The sequence below is a fragment of the Engystomops pustulosus genome, chromosome 8 (genome assembly GCF_040894005.1).
Source record: "Engystomops pustulosus chromosome 8, aEngPut4.maternal, whole genome shotgun sequence".
In the NCBI taxonomy this organism is placed as follows: Eukaryota; Metazoa; Chordata; class Amphibia; order Anura; family Leptodactylidae; genus Engystomops; species Engystomops pustulosus.
This window is the reverse complement of record NC_092418.1, coordinates 106,914,032-106,934,150: the sequence shown is the minus strand read 5'-3', so window position 1 is coordinate 106,934,150 and position 20,119 is coordinate 106,914,032. Positions and strand designations below refer to the sequence as shown.

Sequence of the window (20,119 nt, the reverse complement as noted above, 5' to 3'; positions counted from 1 at the left end):
CCAAATTTGTCTCAAATTGTTAGATCTCATTTGTGAGCAATAATGAAAGGAGATTGAGAAAATGTGACAGAACGTTCAGGGCGTCATCTCTGCACATAAACCTATCATTGTGATGTAACTGCAGGGACTAAAAGTGACAGAGATGGAAAAAAAAAAATTCTTGCTGAAATGAGTCTTTTCCTTTTTTTATTATAATTTACAGTAAATGGAGACTGATAATATTCTCACATCTGTACAATAAGACAATAATCACTCCCAGAGATGATCCTATAGATAGATAGATAGATATGAGATAGATAGATAGATAGATAGATAGATAGATATGAGATAGATAGATAGATATGAGATAGATAGATATGAGATAGATGGATAGGAGATAGATAGATAGATAGATAGATAGAGAGATAGATAGGAGATAGATAGATAGATAGATAGGAGATAGATAGATAGATAGATAGGAGATAGATGATAGATAGATAGATAGATAGATAGGAGATAGATAGATAGGAGAAAGATAGATAGATATGAGATAGATAGGAGATAGATAGATATGAGATAGATATGAGATAGATAGATAGATAGATAGATATGAGATAGATAGATATGAGATAGATAGATAGATATGAGATAAATAGATAGATAGATAGATAGGAGATAGATAGATAGATAGATAGATAGGAGATAGATAGATAGGAGATAGATGATAGATAGATAGATAGATAGATAGATAGATATGAGATAGATAGATAGATAGATAGATAGATAGGAGATAGATAGATAGATATGAGATAGATATGAGATAGATATGAGATAGATAGATATGAGATAGATATGAGATAGATAGATAGGAGATAGATAGATAGATAGATATGAGATAGATAGATAGATATGAGATAGATAGATAGATAGATAGATATGAGATAGATAGATAGATAGATAGATAGATAGATATGAGATAGATAGATAGATATGAGATAGATAGATATGAGATAGATAGATAGGTATGAGATAGATAGATAGATAGATAGGTATGAGATAGATAGATATGAGATAGATAGATAGATAGATAGATATGAGATAGATAGATAGATAGATAGACCGATGATAGATAGTAGATACATAGTAGTAATATATATAGTGCAGGTGTATACATTGTATCAGACAGTAGATAATTCCTGGTGTTTATCTTCGTGTCCTGCAGTTGAACATGTAATTGATCCCCCTCCTCTCCTGTGACACAGGGAAGGGGCAGCCAATGGTGGAGCCCTGTCATGTGTAGCTCCTCCCAGTGGGCGGGGCTCCCTTGTTGTGTCTGCTGTAATGAATTCAGTGCTCTCAGAGCTGCCCATCACACAATACACAGAGTCATTCCTGCTGGATACTGGATCCTGACGGAGCCGCCTATGGAGTAACAAGGTGGGTGATGGATGGCAGCGGTGGGGTCCTGAGCCTCTCAGCGGGGACTTACCTCTTTCTTAGAGTCGTTTCTTCTACCTTCAGGGGTTAATATAGAACTTTTGTTGACTTTGTGCTCCTGTGTGACCTGCCTGGTCTTGTATGATACATTACCCCTCAGCTGTATGTACCGTATGCACTGCCTCCGGTTGTACCAACCCCCCCCCCCCCGGTAGGCCCTTAATGTACTTAAAATTTAGACCAGTCCTTATTGTCCGGTTGTCCATAGTGTCTAAAATATTGTTCTGCAGCTAAGGAAGTTTGTTCTTTTGATCCGGAAAGTTCATTCTTCGGTGTCATTCTCTGTCAACAACAAACGAGTGTAGCAGGTTGTTTACTAACAGGACACACCGGTCTTGGCGGCGATGCCAACCTTGTGGGCGGATGCGGCTCGATGACTAGGTGCCATGGGTCATTGTAAGAAGGTCACGTCTAAGGTTTAATGAAGTTTTAGGGTTACAAGGTCACCTTTGTCTATCAGTCTTTGGTCATCCGGGGCTTCAGCTCAATGCCAGGCTGCTGCGTCTAAAGTCATTCATTTACATTTCCTATAGGGGAATTGTAGTTTTTGAAAAGTCCTATAAGTTGCGGACAAGAACCCGTCTGTTGAGTTGGAGTGTTAGGTATATAATAAGCTTTGTGTTTATTATAATTATGACTTTTCCGGTAGACTTAATGATCTACTTATGTGATCATTTGCTTCTGATCATCCTGGATGCTTGTCCTGTGATGCACCTCACTGTTATTAGGGCTCCTTTGTGTTTTATTATACTTTGTTATACAGATTTTTGGAATGTGGATGTTTTTGTATGTTAATAACAGAATTTTTTACGTTCTATTATCTAATATACAAAGACAGTGTAATGTTAGGTCCCCACTATTTCACTATATGGGGTCCAAGCTACTATAATGTCACCAATATCCATTGTATCCGAGGGCCCCTCGGTGTTTCTAGAGTTGGTTGCCCCTTATATTATAACGATCCAGGCCCCTTGTAATGTAATCCAGCCGTGTCCCCTTATAATAACACTTATAAACTGTTTATACAGTCCCGGTACAGAAGGATGGATGTGATCTCTGGAGTGTAGGAAAGCTCGGAGCTCAGAGCTTTACTGTCTTTGCATTTAGGCCTTGGTCAAGTTTTTGCAATTTTTGGATTTTGCTATTTGTTTGCTTGTTTAGGTTTGTTGTATGTTGCAATGTTACATGGTATACCATCGCGACGGTGGGTCAATGTATTAACCGCAAGGACTGAGATCCTTCAAATTGTTAGTGATGGAAATGCTCGGGTAAAACTATTCAAGTATCTTGAAGGTTGGGACAAAAATTGTGAACAGATCTCAATTATAAGGAGATGGAATATTGGCAGATTGTTAGAATGGATATTGGTGAAGGTAGGGACATCGATGATCATAGGGACATCACAATGATGGTTAACCACTGTATACCAGATGATATATGTACTGATCTGGAACACACAGGGAAGGGCAGGCTACATCTAGAATATTCTAGAAAGTATCCATGATAATCCAGAACTTGATTTAGATGTTATTTCTAACCGTATACATTGTATGTCATCCTATAGAATGTTCTTCAAAATTAGATTTGTGGACAACCACTTGATTTCTTGGGTGGTTTTTAGTTTTCCTAGAAATTGTCTTAAAGAATTTAGAAAATGCAGTCAGTGTTCAGCTGTAGGTACCCAGTCACTTGCAAAATTTGTCTACATTCACATTCCTCCGGTCCACAAAGAACACATGCACCCTCAGTTTGGCTGAGCTCATACCCTGAGATCAAAAGGATTGTGTAGTTGTAATCAAACTTTCAAACCAAATCTGGTATCGGAAAGTTAGGAGGCCCTATACATATTAGATGGTCAGCAAAACAGGGGGCCTAAAGATTCAGGATTCTAGATCCACCACCCGTTGAGGAACGCTGGGAGAGTTGATCTTGAAAACAAGTGGTTTATCCAACATTTTCTTATGTGTATAAGGGTTCTAAGTCATCAAATGTCCAGATGATCTTCCAGACGCCAAGGTACTGACTCTGTGGCTTGGGTCCAAACGGTCCACCAGAATACCAGAGCACCGGATACCAGGATCCTACAGTGGGCTCAGGTTCTAACCCAAGTATGGACCACAGAGATACAGCAAAAGATAATTGAATTTGGAGGCTACTAGATCCTACTGTCTAGGGGATAATGGCTGGTGAGCCCCCAGGATAACTTTGGTGGGCCTGAGGAACCTAGTCCAACAGTGTGAGACCCCAAAGGAGAACTAAATTTTGTAGATGACTTTGAAGCTACCCATCCAGGTAGGGTGGGGTTTATCTTGGTGCTGATCACCTTTTTGGATATTTGGCTAAGTACAATGGGGTTAGGTTCTGAGTTGGATTGGATATCTTTGTAGTGTTCAGGCTGCTGCGTCCCCTCGATCCCAACGTGACAATGAATTGGCGTGAGAATGGTGTGAGAAGAACGGGTGTTATAGTGGCCGCTGGAGCCACTGGAGATGTTGGGAATGTTCCTGAAATGCGTTGACCGTTGTTTTATCGACGAAACTTCATTTTTTCAACATTTTTTATTTATTACTGTATTTATGTTGTTACTGTAGTTATGTTTTATCATATTCTGGGTCCATGAACTTGAAGAACAATGCAGATATGTGTCTCACATGGTTCGCGTGAGGAGCAACTTCCCTAAATATATGTTAAGTTATGTGAGTCGCGCAATCAGGTCTGAGAAACGTCATCAACCTGACAACACATCAGCCGCCATAACCAGCCCACAGGACGAGCGACTACAGAAAATATCACTCACTTACAGGCAAATAGCAGATTCCAGGCCTCGCTCACCGGTGGTGTGCAGCATCTACATGTACATCCACACAGGAGTAACACAGCACAGAGCTCAGCAATGACTCCATAGAACATTTATCTGTTACAGTCTCTCTACAATGTGTTATAGATCCTTCTGTCATCATTTCTGTGAACTGTTTTTAGATATTTTTGCATTTATATATAAAGGATTTCCCTGGGTAATTATAGATACAAGGGAAATATAATCATGTGTGAGAAAGCTCAGTCTCATCTTATAAGGTAAAAGATCTCATGGGAAGGTCAGAAGAAACCACAGAACACTTGTGTCATGGAGAAAAATGTAACTTCCGAAATGCTCTTACCTAATAATTGAGTTGTTATAACTAGAAGTGACCTGTATCTGGAGCTGGAGGATGATAGGTAAGAAGGTCGATAGATGATAGGAGATAGATGATAGATAGATAGATAGATAGATAGGAGATAGATAGATAGGAGATAGATAGATAGAAGATAGATAGATAGATGATAGATAGATAGGAGATATATAGATAGATATGAGATAGATAGATAGATAGGAGATAGATAGATAGATAGATAGATATGAGATAGATAGATATGTAGATAGATATGAGATAGATAGATATGAGATAGATAGATAGATAGATAGATAGATAGATAGATATGAGATAGATAGATAGATAGATAGGAGATAGATAGATAGGTAGATAGATAGATAATAGATAGATAGGTAGATAGATAGATAGATAGATAGGAGATAGATAGATAGATAGATATGAGATAGATAGATAGATATGAGATAGATAGATAGATAGATAGATAGGAGATAGATAGATAGGTAGATAGATAGATAATAGATAGATAGATAATAGATAGATAGGTAGATAGATAGATAGGAGATAGATAGATAGATATGAGATAGATAGATAGATAGATATGAGATAGATTGATAGATAGATAGGAGATAGATAGATAGATATGAGATAGATTGATAGATAAATAGGAGATAGATAGATAGAAAAGTGAAGTGGCAGCAAAGCAAAATATTGTGATATAGAAGAGATTATTGATTATTATTATTGATAGATTTGTAAAAAGTTCGATAGATACATGTGATAAAGACAGATAAAAATAGTTAAGAAAGATAGAAGGATAAAATAGATAGAAGAGTCCATTGTGTGAATGCACAGGATACATATCCCTGGTATATGGTGGAGATACAGTGATGTGCGGCCGGGGTAGAATATCATTAGTGCTGATGTTTATTTTGGGAGTCTGTGGATGACACCTGCTGTGGGGCGGAGGGTATAGGATGATGTACCCCATCCCCCTCCATGTAACTGAGCACATGACTGTATGAATGGGGCTTTACAGGAGGCTGGGAGGACATTTTGGATGAGATCCAGTATTAAACTCATTGGAAATTCATAGTGTAATAAATTACAATGTATCCGTAATATATAATGAAGATGCCGTACGCATGTGCTATACCATAACGTATCCATAGTCCTGCAGATGATCGGTTACTGGATGATTCCTTAGTTTCTATCACTTCTAGAATTCTGATACTTTGTAGTCAGACATCACTATAAATACATCTATAATAAAGTACAGAACAATTAGACGCAACAAATTATACAAGAAGATTGGAGATTCATGTCCAAACAATTAAAGACAGTGACAGTTTTATGACTTTGACTTTATATATATATATTTTTTTTTTGTTTTTTTCCCCCTCAGGAAAAACTTTCACAAACAGGGCGTGAGCCAAACTGCTATCCTATTCAATGTAAATGAGATTCTGAAATAGTTTTCAAAGACGTGAGAAGCGAAAGTTTTTACGCTCACATTAATAAGACGATTAATACATTTATTTCAGATTTTCTAGATTCCTGACAATGTTTTTTTTTTTTCCAATATTTTCTTTCTGTTGCTGTTGTGTTGAGCAGTTACCGTATATACTCGAGTATAAGCCGTTTTTTACTCAAATATAAGCCGAGTTTGGGTTTTCAGCACATTTTTTTGTGCTAAAAACTAGGCTTATACTCGAGTATATAAGGTAATAATAACTTTCTCATGTGGTTTTTTTTCTTAGTGTTAGGTTCTAAAATATATAAAAAAATATGACTTTTGTGTTAGAGTCCCCAAACTTTGTCCCCTGCGATTTGTAAAACGCTCCGGAATATGATGGCGCCATATAAATAAAAAATTGTTATTATTACACAAAGATACGCCCACGTTTATTTTTTTTTTTTAGCTCCGAGGCCTTCACTTTTTACCTGTAATTACCAAACACTATGCAGGAAGTGTACAATTTTTTAAATTTCATTTATGTAATGAACAAAAAAAAAATACAAATATCAATGCCTAAGAGTAAAAAAAAAAAAAAGCTAAAAAATATTTGAGGTTTAAATCTGGAATTATTCAGCTTAATTTGCGGCAAACAATATAAACATTTTTCTTGCCGTTGTAAAAATATATAAATATATATAATATATATATATATAATAAATACATACCGTATATACTCGAGTATAAGTCGACCCAAGTATAAGCCGCGGCCCCTAAATTGACCATAAAAACCTGGTAAAACCTATATTTTTTTTACTCGAGTATAAGCCAAGTTTGGGTTTTCAGCACATTTTTTTGTGCTGAAAAACTAGGCTTATACTTGCGTATATATGGTATATAAAAAATATAAAATAAAAAGCAATAATATGAGAATACCCCTTTATAGATAATTCAAGATACTTTGACTTTACTTAGAAATCCTGTGTCAGGTCCACAAGGGTTTTGTTGGAAACTTTTCTCGGGTTTATGTGACATTTTTTGGGTAATGCTTAAAGAATTTATTATTTTTTTTAAACTATGAAAATATATTTTTAACCTTTGAGCTTATTTGGGGACAAACAATATAAACATTTTTCTTGCTGTAGTATTTTCATAAAAAAAAAAATATATTTTTATAATTTATATATAATATAAATAATATATAATAAATGTACCGTATATAAAAATATACATATACAAAAATCTAAAACAAAAATCAATAATAAGAGAATACCCCTTTAAGGATAATGCAAGAAACTTTGACTTTACTTAGAAATCCTGTGTCAGGTCCATAAGGGTTTCGTTGGAAACTTTTATGTGACATTTTTTGGGAAATGCGTTAAAGAATTTTTTGAAAAACTATGAAAATATATTTTTTACGCACTAATTTTTTTACGCATTAATTGATAGTTTTTTTTTTAATAAAGCCTTAAAAATGAACACCGTGTTTGTACGTTGAGGTTTATGCTACTTATTATAATCTCATTATATGGCAAAACCACAACCCACCCATCACTTACGTTCCCTTTAGTAAATTATAGGGTTGGTCCCTGCAGATTACAGAGCGGGGGGGGGGGGGGGGGGGGGGGCGGCACTTCACTAAAGATTTCACTTGTGAATGAAGCCTCGGGCCTTGAATCGGCTCCCATACATCATGTAGCAGTCCGCTGCGTGTTATCTCTCTGCTTTGGTTTGTCCCCTTATCTTGCTTGTAATATGGGAGTCACGATAACCGCACAGGTGCAGGGTGCTGGGTGCTGCTACATCTTATCAGCTCCGAGCTTCCTATGTGGTTTCACAAAGTGGCAGAATTTTTAAACCCCCCCTTCCCCCCCCAAAAATTACTTTCATTCCGTTGGACTCTTTGGGGATCATTTACTAAGGGTCAGAATCGCGCACTTTCCGTCGGGTTCCTTAGGATTTCCGAATTGCCCCGGGATTTTGGCGCATGCGATCGGGTTGTGTCGCATCGGCGCCGGCTTTCACGCAACAGAAATCGGGAGGGGGGCGTGGAAGTCGGACAACCCGACGGATTCGGAAAAACAGCGGAATTTAAAAAAGAATTTGTGTTGCAAGATCAGCACTTACATGCATCGGGAAGAAGAAGGTGAACTCCGGCGGACCTCAGCGCAGCAGCGACACCTGCTGGATATCGGGCGCACGGACCTTAGTGAATCCCGGCAGAACCGAATCCTCGTCGGACAACGCGCCGCTGGATCGCAACTGGACCGGATAAGTAAATCTGCCCCTATGTGTTCTTCAATAGTAGAAACAATTGGATCTCCCAAAAAATTCCACAAGAACAAGGGTGAAGGGGCAACTTTGGAACAAAACTAAAGCTCTCAGACATGATGGGGGCATGAGGGCGAGAGGGAGGGGGGGTGAGGAATGGATAGTAATTGGACTGTGGCCCGAGGACTCGCGTTTTCTGTATGTTATAAAGTTGATGGAGGTGAAATTTTGTTTTGTTTTTTAACTGGGTCCAGGAAGGAAATCCGTGTGTGGTCTTATCTCCTCGTCTACAAAATAATTTCACAGGTCAAAGTTTTGCGTCTTCACACCTTGATGTAACTGACCTACAGGTCGACCCACATGGCCCCAGACCTCTCTGTATATGACATTTCGTGACGTCTTTATACTCTGACAGCCGACACCATGAGGGTCCATCAAGACGGCTGGAATCTTCATCTATCCGTTGATGACTCGTCATCATGGGATAGAAAATGTGGCATAGAATTTATGATTGTTTATGGTAGAATCATAGTTCATACGGTTAAAAAAAAGACACTTGTCCTTCAAGTTCAACCAAGGAAGGGAAGGGATTTAGGGGAAACGATTCTTATGATGGCTAAGTGGCTAAGAATTTATTACCAACAATTTTATCGACTTCACGAATATCATAAGACACAAACTTGTGTAACTTTATTTGGCTGGTTCAATCCATCACCTAATATTTTTTTTATTTTTCTTTTAATTCTTATTTAATATATAGGACATTAATTTTGTCTTTTGAAGATGCGTCATCTGCAAATTCATATCTTTGTTTAGACGTTAAAAATGTGTAATAAAATGTTAACGGATAGAAAGACAGAGGAATAGATAGAGGAAAAAGGGATGGATAGAAAAGACTACATATAGATAGATAGGAGATAGATAGAAAGATATGAGATAGATAGATAGATGATAGATAGATAGGAGATAGATAGATAGATAGATAGATAGATAGATAGGAGATAGATAGGAGATAGATAGATAGATGATAGATAGATAGGAGATAGATAGATATGAGATAGATATATAGATAATATACAGATGATAGGTAGATAAATAGTAGATAGATATTACATTACATAAATGTTACATAAAATGTGATTGATTGAGTAAATATCATAATACAATAATACCTATAATGTCTATAGAGCATATACTGTATATATATATATATTAAACTAAATTAAATCTTAAATATAAACATTGGGCCACATGTATCACTCTTTGTTCTGTTGTTTTTGCGCCTTTTCATTCAGGCGCACCGTTTTTGCGCCATTTTTGTGATTAAACGCCAAACTAGCCGCGCAGCACAAATAACCAGCTTTCCCTCATCTATCTTACCAATCCAGATGTGTTGCTGCGCCTAATGATATTCATCACTTGCAACGTTTTCATTTAGGCACAAAAACGGGCGCAAAAACACTCCAGCCCGAAGGTGGCGTTATCTGAGAAGAAAGCACTGAGCCCCTTTGCAGAAGAGCTCATTTCTAGCAGCAAAGCTCAACCAGACACTGGAACATATAATAGATACATTACATACACTGCAGACACTAGAACATATAATAGATACATTAGATACACTGCAGACACTGGAACATATAATAGATACATTAGATACACTGCAGACACTGGAACATATAATAGATACATTAGATACACTGCAGACACTAGAACATATAATAGATACATTAGATACTCTGCAGACACTGGAACATATAATAGATACATTAGATACACTGCAGACACTAGAACATATAATAGATACATTAGATACTCTGCAGACACTGGAACATATAATAGATACATTAGATACACTGCAGACACTAGAACATATAATAGATACATTAGATACACTGCAGACACTGGTACAGATAATAGATACATTAGATACTCTGCAGACACTAGAACAGATAATAGATACATTAGATACACTGCAGACACTAGAACATATAATAGATACATTAGATACACTGCAGACACTAGAACATATAATAGATACATTAGATACTCTGCAGACACTAGTACATATAATAGATACATTAGATACTCTGCAGACACTAGTACATATAATAGATACATTAGATACACTGCAGACACTAGAACATATAATAGATACATTAGATACACTGCAGACACTGGAACATATAATAGATACATTAGATACACTGCAGACACTGGAACATATAATAGATACATTAGATACACTGCAGACACTGGAACATATAATAGATACATTAGATACACTGCAGACACTAGTACAGATAATAGATACATGAGATACACTGCAGACACTAGAACATATAATAGATACATTAGATACACTGCAGACACTAGAACATATAATAGATACATTAGATACACTGCAGACACTAGAACATATAATAGATACATTAGATACACTGCAGACACTAGTACAGATAATACAGTCATTAGATACTCTGCAGACAGGAGCTGCAGACTATTTACAGTTCATCACCTTCTATTTACAAAACATTCTGCAAAACGCTGAGCTCACAGCAAGAGAGCAGAGAACTTTGTACAAGTTTGCAGAAGTTTGCAGAATGTTGCAGATACTACAAACAAGTGTCCCCCATGTAATTCTGCACAGTATCACCAGTGTGTCTGAGGGGGATATTGTGCAGAATTACAGGGGTGCAGCAGGAGACCAGCACTGGGGGATCCCCTCCAGGAGAAGCCCCTGCTGAGGAGGTCAGTGGGTGCTGGGTGTCACACACCTGGGTGCTGCTGAGGAGGTCACTGGGTGCTGGGTGTCACACACCTGGGTGCTGCTGTGAGTGTTATTCTCATTCTGGGCTGTGGGAGAAGCAGAGAGGAGCTTGTAGCAGGATCACATGTAACTGCCTGAATCTAACATTGCGCCTAAACTGCGCCAAAATTGCGCCTAAACTTTGTTAAAGTAAAGTGATTAATAAGAGGCAGAAAACATACTTATCACAGATGGTTGTAGCTTGTGATAATTCTGGCAAAACAGTGCGCCAGAATTTAGGCGCAACTACTACACTTAGGCGCCCAAAAGTGATAAATGTGGCCCCATGTATTGATGAATGATCTTAGTCTATAGGTTCTCCTATAATGGGGAGAATGGTAATTTATGATCTCTATTGTATAAAAAACATCAGAAAGGGACAATTCCTTCCCAGAATTATTTTGGTACTTTTTTACACCTTACATAACATTATCAGCTACACTTATATCAGTGTTACTCCCCCCCCCCCCCCCCCAGCTCCAGGGCCATTCATTGTGTTTGGGGTTTGGCAGGTGAAGGAGCAGAACAATGAGATCCTAATGACACGTTTATCTAATGACAAGTTTTGCTCAATCTTCAAAGTCACAGCTGAGACAATTCATCATCTCCGATTGTTTTTCTAGTGAAGTTATTAGGAGGGGAAGATGTTTACTGAGTTTTCATCGTGCAACAAAAAGCTAAGAAATTGCAGAGGTTGTTTTTTTTTTTTTTTTACATATAAATGTTTGCATCATCTGTCAGGAAAACTTTATGTCCTCACATTGGGGGAGATTTACCAAGCTGCCGAAGAGTGAGAATGTGCTTAACCAATCACAGCTCAGCTTTCATGTCACCAGCGCTCATGAATATTTTAAAGCTGAGCTGTAATTGGTTGCCATGGGCAACTAAGCGCATTCCTACTTGATAAATGACCCCCATTAACTTAATTTCTTGGTCATTAGATCATTAAATGGACATAAAGACGCTAATAATTGCATCGTAAACTACTCAGAGTCTGTCTCTCTCGGACAATAGCCATTAGGGGCAAGTAATTAGAGATGAGATGAGGTTGCGGGATGGGCTCTAACATTCAAGAATATTAATTGGGACCACACAAAGCACAAGAACAAGAAAAATCCAAGTCTTTTACCATCCAGGGGGAGATTGGTTTTTGGTTATTATTACATTCAGTAAATATTCTGATAATTAAAACTTTTTTTCCGCAGCTTTTCCAAGCATCATATTTCATTACAAAAATGACAGGGACAGGGAGTAGAGTAAGAATGCTAGCAGAAATAGCAATATAGTATAACACAAAGTAAATGAACAATAGAGAAGGTTAAGGTCATTGGTATTTGGTGTGACCACATAGACTAGTACACAGTCTATGAAGGACTCAGCAGGGAGGTTGTTCCAGACATCTTGCAGAACTCAGCATAATACTTCTGTGGGTGAAGACTTGCTCTAATCCCAGACACATTGTAGATTGGGACTCTAGGGAGCCATAACATCACTTCCTGGACTTCTTACTCTTCTAGGTACACTTACACATAGTTTATGAAGGAACTAAGAAGGGAGGTTGTTCCAGACATCTTGAAGAACTCAGCATAATACTTCTGTGGGTGAAGACTTGCTCTAATCCCAGACACATTGTAGATTGGGACTCTATGGAGCCATATCATCACTTCCTGGGCTTCTTACTCTTCTAGGTACACTTACACACAGCTTATGAAGGAACTCAGCAGGGAGGTTGTTCCAGACATCTTGAAGAAGTCAGCATAACAGTTCTTACTCCCAAACCCATTGGAGATCAAGACTCTTTGGGGCCATATCATCATTTCTAAGAGCTCTTTCTCTTCTAGATACACTTGCGAACATAGTTTATGAAGGAACTCAGCAGGGAGGTTGTTCCAGACATCTTGCAGAACTCAGCATAAGACTTCTGTGGGTGAAGACTTGCTCTAATCCCAGACACATTGTAGATTGTGACTCTATGGAGCCATCTCCTCACTTCCTGGACTTCTTACTCCAAAACCCATTGGAGATCAAGACTCTTTGGGGCCATATCATCGTTTCTAAAAGTTCTTGCTCTTCTAGATACACTTGCACATAGTTTTAGAAGCAACTCAGCAGGGAGGTTGTTCCAGACATCTTGCAGAACTCAGCAAAAGACTTCTGTTGGTGAAGACTTGCTCTAATCCCAGACACATTGTAGATTGGGACTCTATGGAGCCATATCATCACTTCCTGGGCTTCTTACTCTTCTAGGTACACTTACACACAGCTTATGAAGGAACTCAGCAGGGAGGTTGTTCCAGACATCTTGAAGAAGTCAGCATAACAGTTCTTACTCCCAAACCCATTGGAGATCAAGACTCTTTGGGGCCATATCATCATTTCTAAGAGCTCTTTCTCTTCTAGATACACTTGCGAACATAGTTTATGAAGGAACTCAGCAGGGAGGTTGTTCCAGACATCTTGCAGAACTCAGCATAAGACTTCTGTGGGTGAAGACTTGCTCTAATCCCAGACACATTGTAGATTGTGACTCTTTGGAGCCATCTCCTCACTTCCTGGACTTCTTACTCCAAAACCCATTGGAGATCAAGACTCTTTGGGGCCATATCATGGTTTCTAGAAGTTCTTGCTCTTCTAGATACACTTGCACACAATTTTAGAAGCAACTCAGCAAGGAGGTTGTTCCAGACATCTTGGAGAACTAAGCATAACACTCATGTGGGTTTAGGCTTACTCCAATCCCAGACACATTGAAGAACATGACTCTACAGGGCCCATATCATCACTTCCAGAACTTCTAGCTCTTCTAGCTCTCACTTTCGCACCATTTTTAAAGGAACTCAGCAGGGAGGTTGTTCCTCACATCTTGAAAAACTAAGAGTGCCACTTTGTCACAAACTTTTTCATGTTAAGATAGTTCTTTCAGTGGTATTGTCACGGTAGCCATAAAGATCAGGTGAATATTGGTTCAACTGCCCAACCATCCACTTTGTGTGGAGACGCCCCGATTTCCCGAACTACAGACCTGGGTTTAGGTCACCCACATTGGACTTCATCTGTTCTCATGGGACATAAGTTACTGTCAGAGGTGTCTGGCTACGGCTTATTCCTCTCTCCCTCTGTAAGGCAGAGTCAGAATCGGGAGGGTGTGTATAGTTATGCAAACAACACATACAATTTGTCATGTTTAATGATAAATACAGTCATTGTAAAGAGACAAATGTGGTTGTAAGGAGGCAGCAGTTTATGTTTATTGCTCTAATCATGGAACGTCAAGCAGGTTTTTTTTTTTAATTTTTATTTGTGCCTCTATCTAGATTCAGTGAGTCTTGTAAGTGACACCCCCCCATCCACACGCTGTGACCCTTCCCATCTCATAGCGGAGTGACAGCCGCAGACCCCCTGACGTCTACACAATAACAGCTTTGATATGCCGATAAGGTTTTGGAAACACCCGTCATTGTTAGGCAGAACTCGCTGCCTCTCCCTGAAATGTACACAATTAGCATCAGAAAGCTGAATCTACCTGTCAGGCGGCTGCTGCCAGGGAAGTTTTCAGGGAATGAATATTCGTTGTGTGTATTCGACGTCTTCATTGTGGTCATTGAACCCTCAGGTGGAATCAAGAAACCTTTAGGGGGTCACAGATACAATGGATCATTATAAGCTGTCAGTAAGTGACTTGTTTTACCCAAGTGACAGATACAATGTAACAACCTACTGCATCAGGGGCGGAGTCAGGGATAGCGGAGGCAACCGGCTCTGGTGCAAGCGGGGGTGTCACATGGGGTTTTGTTACAGATATTTATTTGGGGTCTAGGGGTCTATTTGCTTCCCCTCTTCCTCGGGTAGATGTATAAATGTGTGTTCCTAAAAATGAGAGGTCAACCAAAGTGTCCAGCCCTAGAGCCCCAAAACAATAGTATCAGTAAAGGGAACTGTAAGTGGTACACACCTTGTTCTGTGTACCTAGGTAGGGGCCACAACAAAAATTCCAGCACCTAGAATTTGAAAAAAATTGCAAAAGATCGTTGTATTATGTCGGCTCTTCTAAAGGGTCCCAACTACTACACAAATTGAATGATTGAAATGTTTATTTTGGCAAAGGGAAGACATAGAATAAAAATAATATCTTATAAATTCCACATGAATTATTACACTGCTAGCGATGAATACAGTATAATCACTAATATATGATACACAACAAGGTGAAACAAACTGATGAAAATATAGAATAAGACACAGTGCCCCATAATGGCAACAATGGGGGTCATTTACTAAGGGTCCAAATCACGCGATTCCATCAGGTATCCCAGCAATTTTCCCTTTGGGTATCCTGCCGATCGGGGGGCGTGCCCGTCGGCAAACCCAACGGATTCGGAAAAACCGTGGTATTTTTTTTAAAAAAGTGTCACCCTGACATGCGCTTACCTGCACCAAGAAATAGAAGGTGAACTCCGGCGGACCTCGGCGCAGCAGCGACACCTAGTGGATATCGCTGCACGGACCTTAGTGAATCGCTGGAAGACCCGAAGAATGCGCCACTGGATCGCGACTGGACCAGGTAAGTAAATCTGCCTCATAATGTCTATAATATTGCCAATCTCAATGCCCCAGTGGAGCATCAAGGATAATGGGGCTCATTTACTAAGGGCTCCGCGGCCACACTTTCATAGGGTTTCCCGACTTTTTCCGTTTTGCGACGAATTCTGCTGGGAATTTGGCGCACACAATCGGATTTCGGCGCCGGCTTTCACGCGACAGAAATCAGGGGCGTGGCCGTTGGAAAAACTGTGGAATTTAAAAATCAAAGTGTGTCGCAAAATCAAGCACTTACATGCCCTGGGGACAAGATGGTGAACTCCGGCGGACTTCGCCGCAGCAGAGACACCTGGTGGATATCGGACTCACGACCTTAGTGAATTGCCGGAAGACACGAATCCTCGTCGGAGAACGCGCCGCGGGATGGCGACAGGACTGGGTAAGTAAATGAGCCCCAATATGTCTATGAGTTCTCTAGATTTGGTGACCCATGACAATATTGCAACACTTTGCCCATAACAGTACCACACAATGGTAATATGCTCTCTCAGACCAACACCAGAAACAGTGCCCCATAACGCTAACAGCAACAATGGGGCACATTTACTTTACTTACCCGGTCCTGTCCCTATCCCTGATCCGGACTGTCCGATAAGGATGAAGTCCGTCGGGATTCACCAAGATCGTGCGCCCGATATCCTGCATGTGTCGCTTCCCCACTCAGGTCCCCGGAGTTCACCTTCTTCTTCCCGGTGCATGTAAGTGCTTTGTCTTGCGACACAATTTGCATTTTGAATTGTGCGCTTAGCCCGAATCAGTCTGGTTGTCCGACGGCCGCCCCCTGATTGTGTCGCATGAAAGTCTGCGCGATTGTGCCAAAATTCGATCACTTGCGCCAAAAACCCCTGTTAAATGCGGCGCAAATCAGAAATAGTCGGGAAACCTGACGGAAATGCGGTCCGTGGAGCCTTAGTAACTGTGCCCCATTATGTCTATGATATTGCCAGTGCCCCATTGGAGTATCGAGGATAATTTGCCTATGAGTTCCCTAGATTTAGAGCCCCATGACAAGTACTGCAACACTTTGCCCATAAATGTACAATGACAGAACCAGTCCACCCATCATAGTGCCCCCATAAGAATGATGTGCTTCCATGGCAGAGCAGGTCGCTGCTCCCTATTATAACACTAACCATAGTGCTACATAATAAGGATAGCAAGAATATTCTTATAATATCGCAGTGCCCTGTGGTGTGCGCCACCTTACAGCCCCCAATGATGCCCCCACACTAATAGAATAGTATTATACAGTAACTTAGAGTGTGAAAGCTTCAGTTTATTGGCACAATCACGCACCTTTATACATGTATTATGGGTTATGACTTGTGTTATTAAAGGGACCAGCCAATAACTATAAGAAGGCTACAATTACCCTTCCCATTACTGCGGGTCCGGGGCGTGTGTTGCTGGTGGCTTGTGATTTTAGACTCATAAAATCCTCCATTAGTGGTTTTCTGCTTTGATTCCTTGTACTTCTGCGTTTGTCAGTCTGTCGTTGGCTTTTATAGTGTCTGCAATGAACTTGAGCTCATAGGAACACGTGTAATTGCTCTGCAGAGGACAAGCAGCTACAGGTCACCTGCGAGGATCTATCATTATGAAACCACAAGAAGACTTTCATCCATCAGGATTCCTCGCTGAACCTGATTACTTGAGACGATTGTCTCCTCCACCTGCTCCGCGATGGCCCAGGAGTGACACAACGTTATCATTACCATGTGTCTATAATGCGCCTCGTAATAACATAAGCTTTATGGAAACACCCAAACATCAAGACGGCAGCCGGTTTAACTCATGTGTAACTCTTTAATATCGGGGAGATTTGTGGGTAATACCATCGGAGCAGGTCACTAGTTGGGATCTGCCCTGTTATGGACACACCCGCAACTAATGAGGTCAAAGAGAATTCCAAGGAAACTTCAGGAAATATTCATGGAATCAACTTGTAAACATGAGGTGGTTGTATCCACTACTATAGTATTGAATGGGAAGTATCAGATCCGGATAGTCCGCTCACCTGGGTCTGTGATCAGGTGTCTGAGCAGAATAACATCAGTAAGGACAACGTCAGAGTTTTATTATTATATATATATAAGATTCCAAAAACAGATTAAGACCCCAGACCCTAATACAATGATATCCCTGACTAGACTGCAAAACACATTTAGAGATCTCAACAGTCCCCGCAAGTCATTCATATTCCAAATCAGACCCCTACACTCTATCAGACCCCAAATCCGATCCCTACACTCTATCACATCCAAAATCTGACCCCTACACTCGATCATATTCCAAATTAGATCCCTACAACCTTTCACATTCAAAATCTGACCCCTACACTCGATCACACCCAAACTCAGAGCCCTACATTCTATCAGACCCAAAAGCAGACCCCTACACTCTCTCGGATCTAAAATCAGACCCCTACATTCTATCAGAACCAAAATCAGACGCCTACACCCCAACAGAACCAAAATCAGACCCCTATACTCTATCAGATCCAAAATCCAACCTCTACACTCTTATCAGACCCGAAATCAGACCCCTACACTCTATCAGATCCAAATCAGACCCTTACACTCCGACAGAACCCAAATCAGACCCCTTCACTCTTCACTCTTATCAGACCTGAAATAAGGCCCCTATACTCTATCAGCAAAAAACCCTAAATCTATTAAGACCTCAAACCACACACAAAATATGGGCAGAAATGATCCCATTGTTGTATGAAATAACAATGAAACACAATAGATGACTTACAGCAAACTCCAATCCTCTACTACCCGTACAGGACCTTCCGATGGGTCTGGATATACTCTGTAGTACAGTGGTGGCGAACCTTTGGCACGGGTGCCAGAGGTGGCACTCAGAGCCCACTATATGGGCACCCTTGCCATCACCCAAGGGCAGAGTTTGCCAGACAGGACTCAAGGCCTCTTGCAGTCCCAGGGAGCCCAGGACCCTAGAAGGAAGCTACAATGATAACCAAACTTCTTTCTACTGTATTGGTGTCCTCAGGTGCCTATACAAACATGTAGGGTGTAATAAGTTACTGCTTAAATTGTTGCATTGGCACTTTGTGAAAAAATATGTGGGTTTTGGTTGTAGTTTGGGCACTCGGTGTTTTAAAGGTTTGCGATCACTGCTGCCCAGGGGACAAGCTGCAATGCTCTGCACCTGATGGTCTCGGCCCCTGTACCATCCCTACAGATGTTTTCATCGGCGTCTAGATGGACCGCACTGTCTGCTCTTGTTTCGTGACTCAGATTCTGCTTTGTTATCACTGACCTTACATCTTTGTGGTTGTCTTCCTATTAGTCATATGTCAAGTTTGTAAAGTGCAGTCATTCAGCCGTGGAGCCTGAACAAAGATCTCGGCGCCTCATGAGGTTATGATCTATCATATCTCTAGTTTGGGCACTCTAAAAAGTTTGCCATCACTGCCCTAAGGGTTCACTTACTTCCCATTTAGATTATAGTTCCCTTGAGAGCGGACCATAGAGTCGCTTCCTTTTGTAACTCGAAAATACCAACCACCATAGTCATCAGGAGTCAAAAATACTACAGCAACAACAGGAGTCAAAAATACTACAGCAACAACAGGAGTCAAAAATACTACAGCAACAACAGGGGTCAAAAATACTACAGCAACAACAGGAGTCAAAAATACTACAGCAACAACAGGGGTCAAAAATACTACAGCAACAACAGGGGTCAAAAATACTACAGCAACAACAGGAGTCAAAAATACTACAGCAACAACAGGGGTCAAAAATACTACAGCAAGAACAGGGGTCAAAAAATACTACAGCAACAAGAGGGGTCAAAAATACTACAGCAAGAACAGGGGTCAAAAAATACTACAGCAACAACAGGGGTCAAAAATACTACAGCAACAACAGGGGTCAAAAATACTACAGCAACAACAGGAGTCAAAAATACTACAGCAACAACAGGGGTCAAAAATACTACAGCAACAACAGGGGTCAAAAAATACTACAGCAACAACAGGGGTCAAAAATACTACAGCAACAACAGGGGTCAAAAATACTACAGCAACAACAGGGGTCAAAAATACTACAGCAACAACAGGAGTCAAAAATACTACAGCAACAACAGGGGTCAAAAATACTACAGCAACAACAGGGGTCAAAAAATACTACAGCAACAACAGGGGTCAAAAATACTACAGCAACAACAGGGGTCAAAAATACTACAGCAACAACAGGGGTCAAAAATACTACAGCAACAACAGGAGTCAAAAATACTACAGCAACAACAGGGGTCAAAAATACTACAGCAACAACAGGGGTCAAAAATACTACAGCAACAACAGGAGTCAAAAATACTACAGCAACAACA

The 20,119-nt window shown here is 40.1% G+C and overlaps 1 protein-coding gene across 2 annotated transcripts in view; it reads left to right on the top strand.

Moving 5' to 3' along the window:
• Positions 1 to 1,293: 1,293 nt before the first annotated feature.
• Positions 1,294 to 20,119, top strand: part of LYPD6 (LY6/PLAUR domain containing 6) — a 50,581-nt gene continuing 31,755 nt past the window's right edge. Inside the window, exon 1 of one of the 2 annotated variants that reach the window (XM_072122194.1) lies at positions 1,294 to 1,416. The gene's annotated coding sequence lies outside the window, so the exon portion shown is untranslated. The remainder of the gene's footprint in view (positions 1,417 to 20,119) is intronic. The other variant, XM_072122193.1, reaches the window with a different exon arrangement.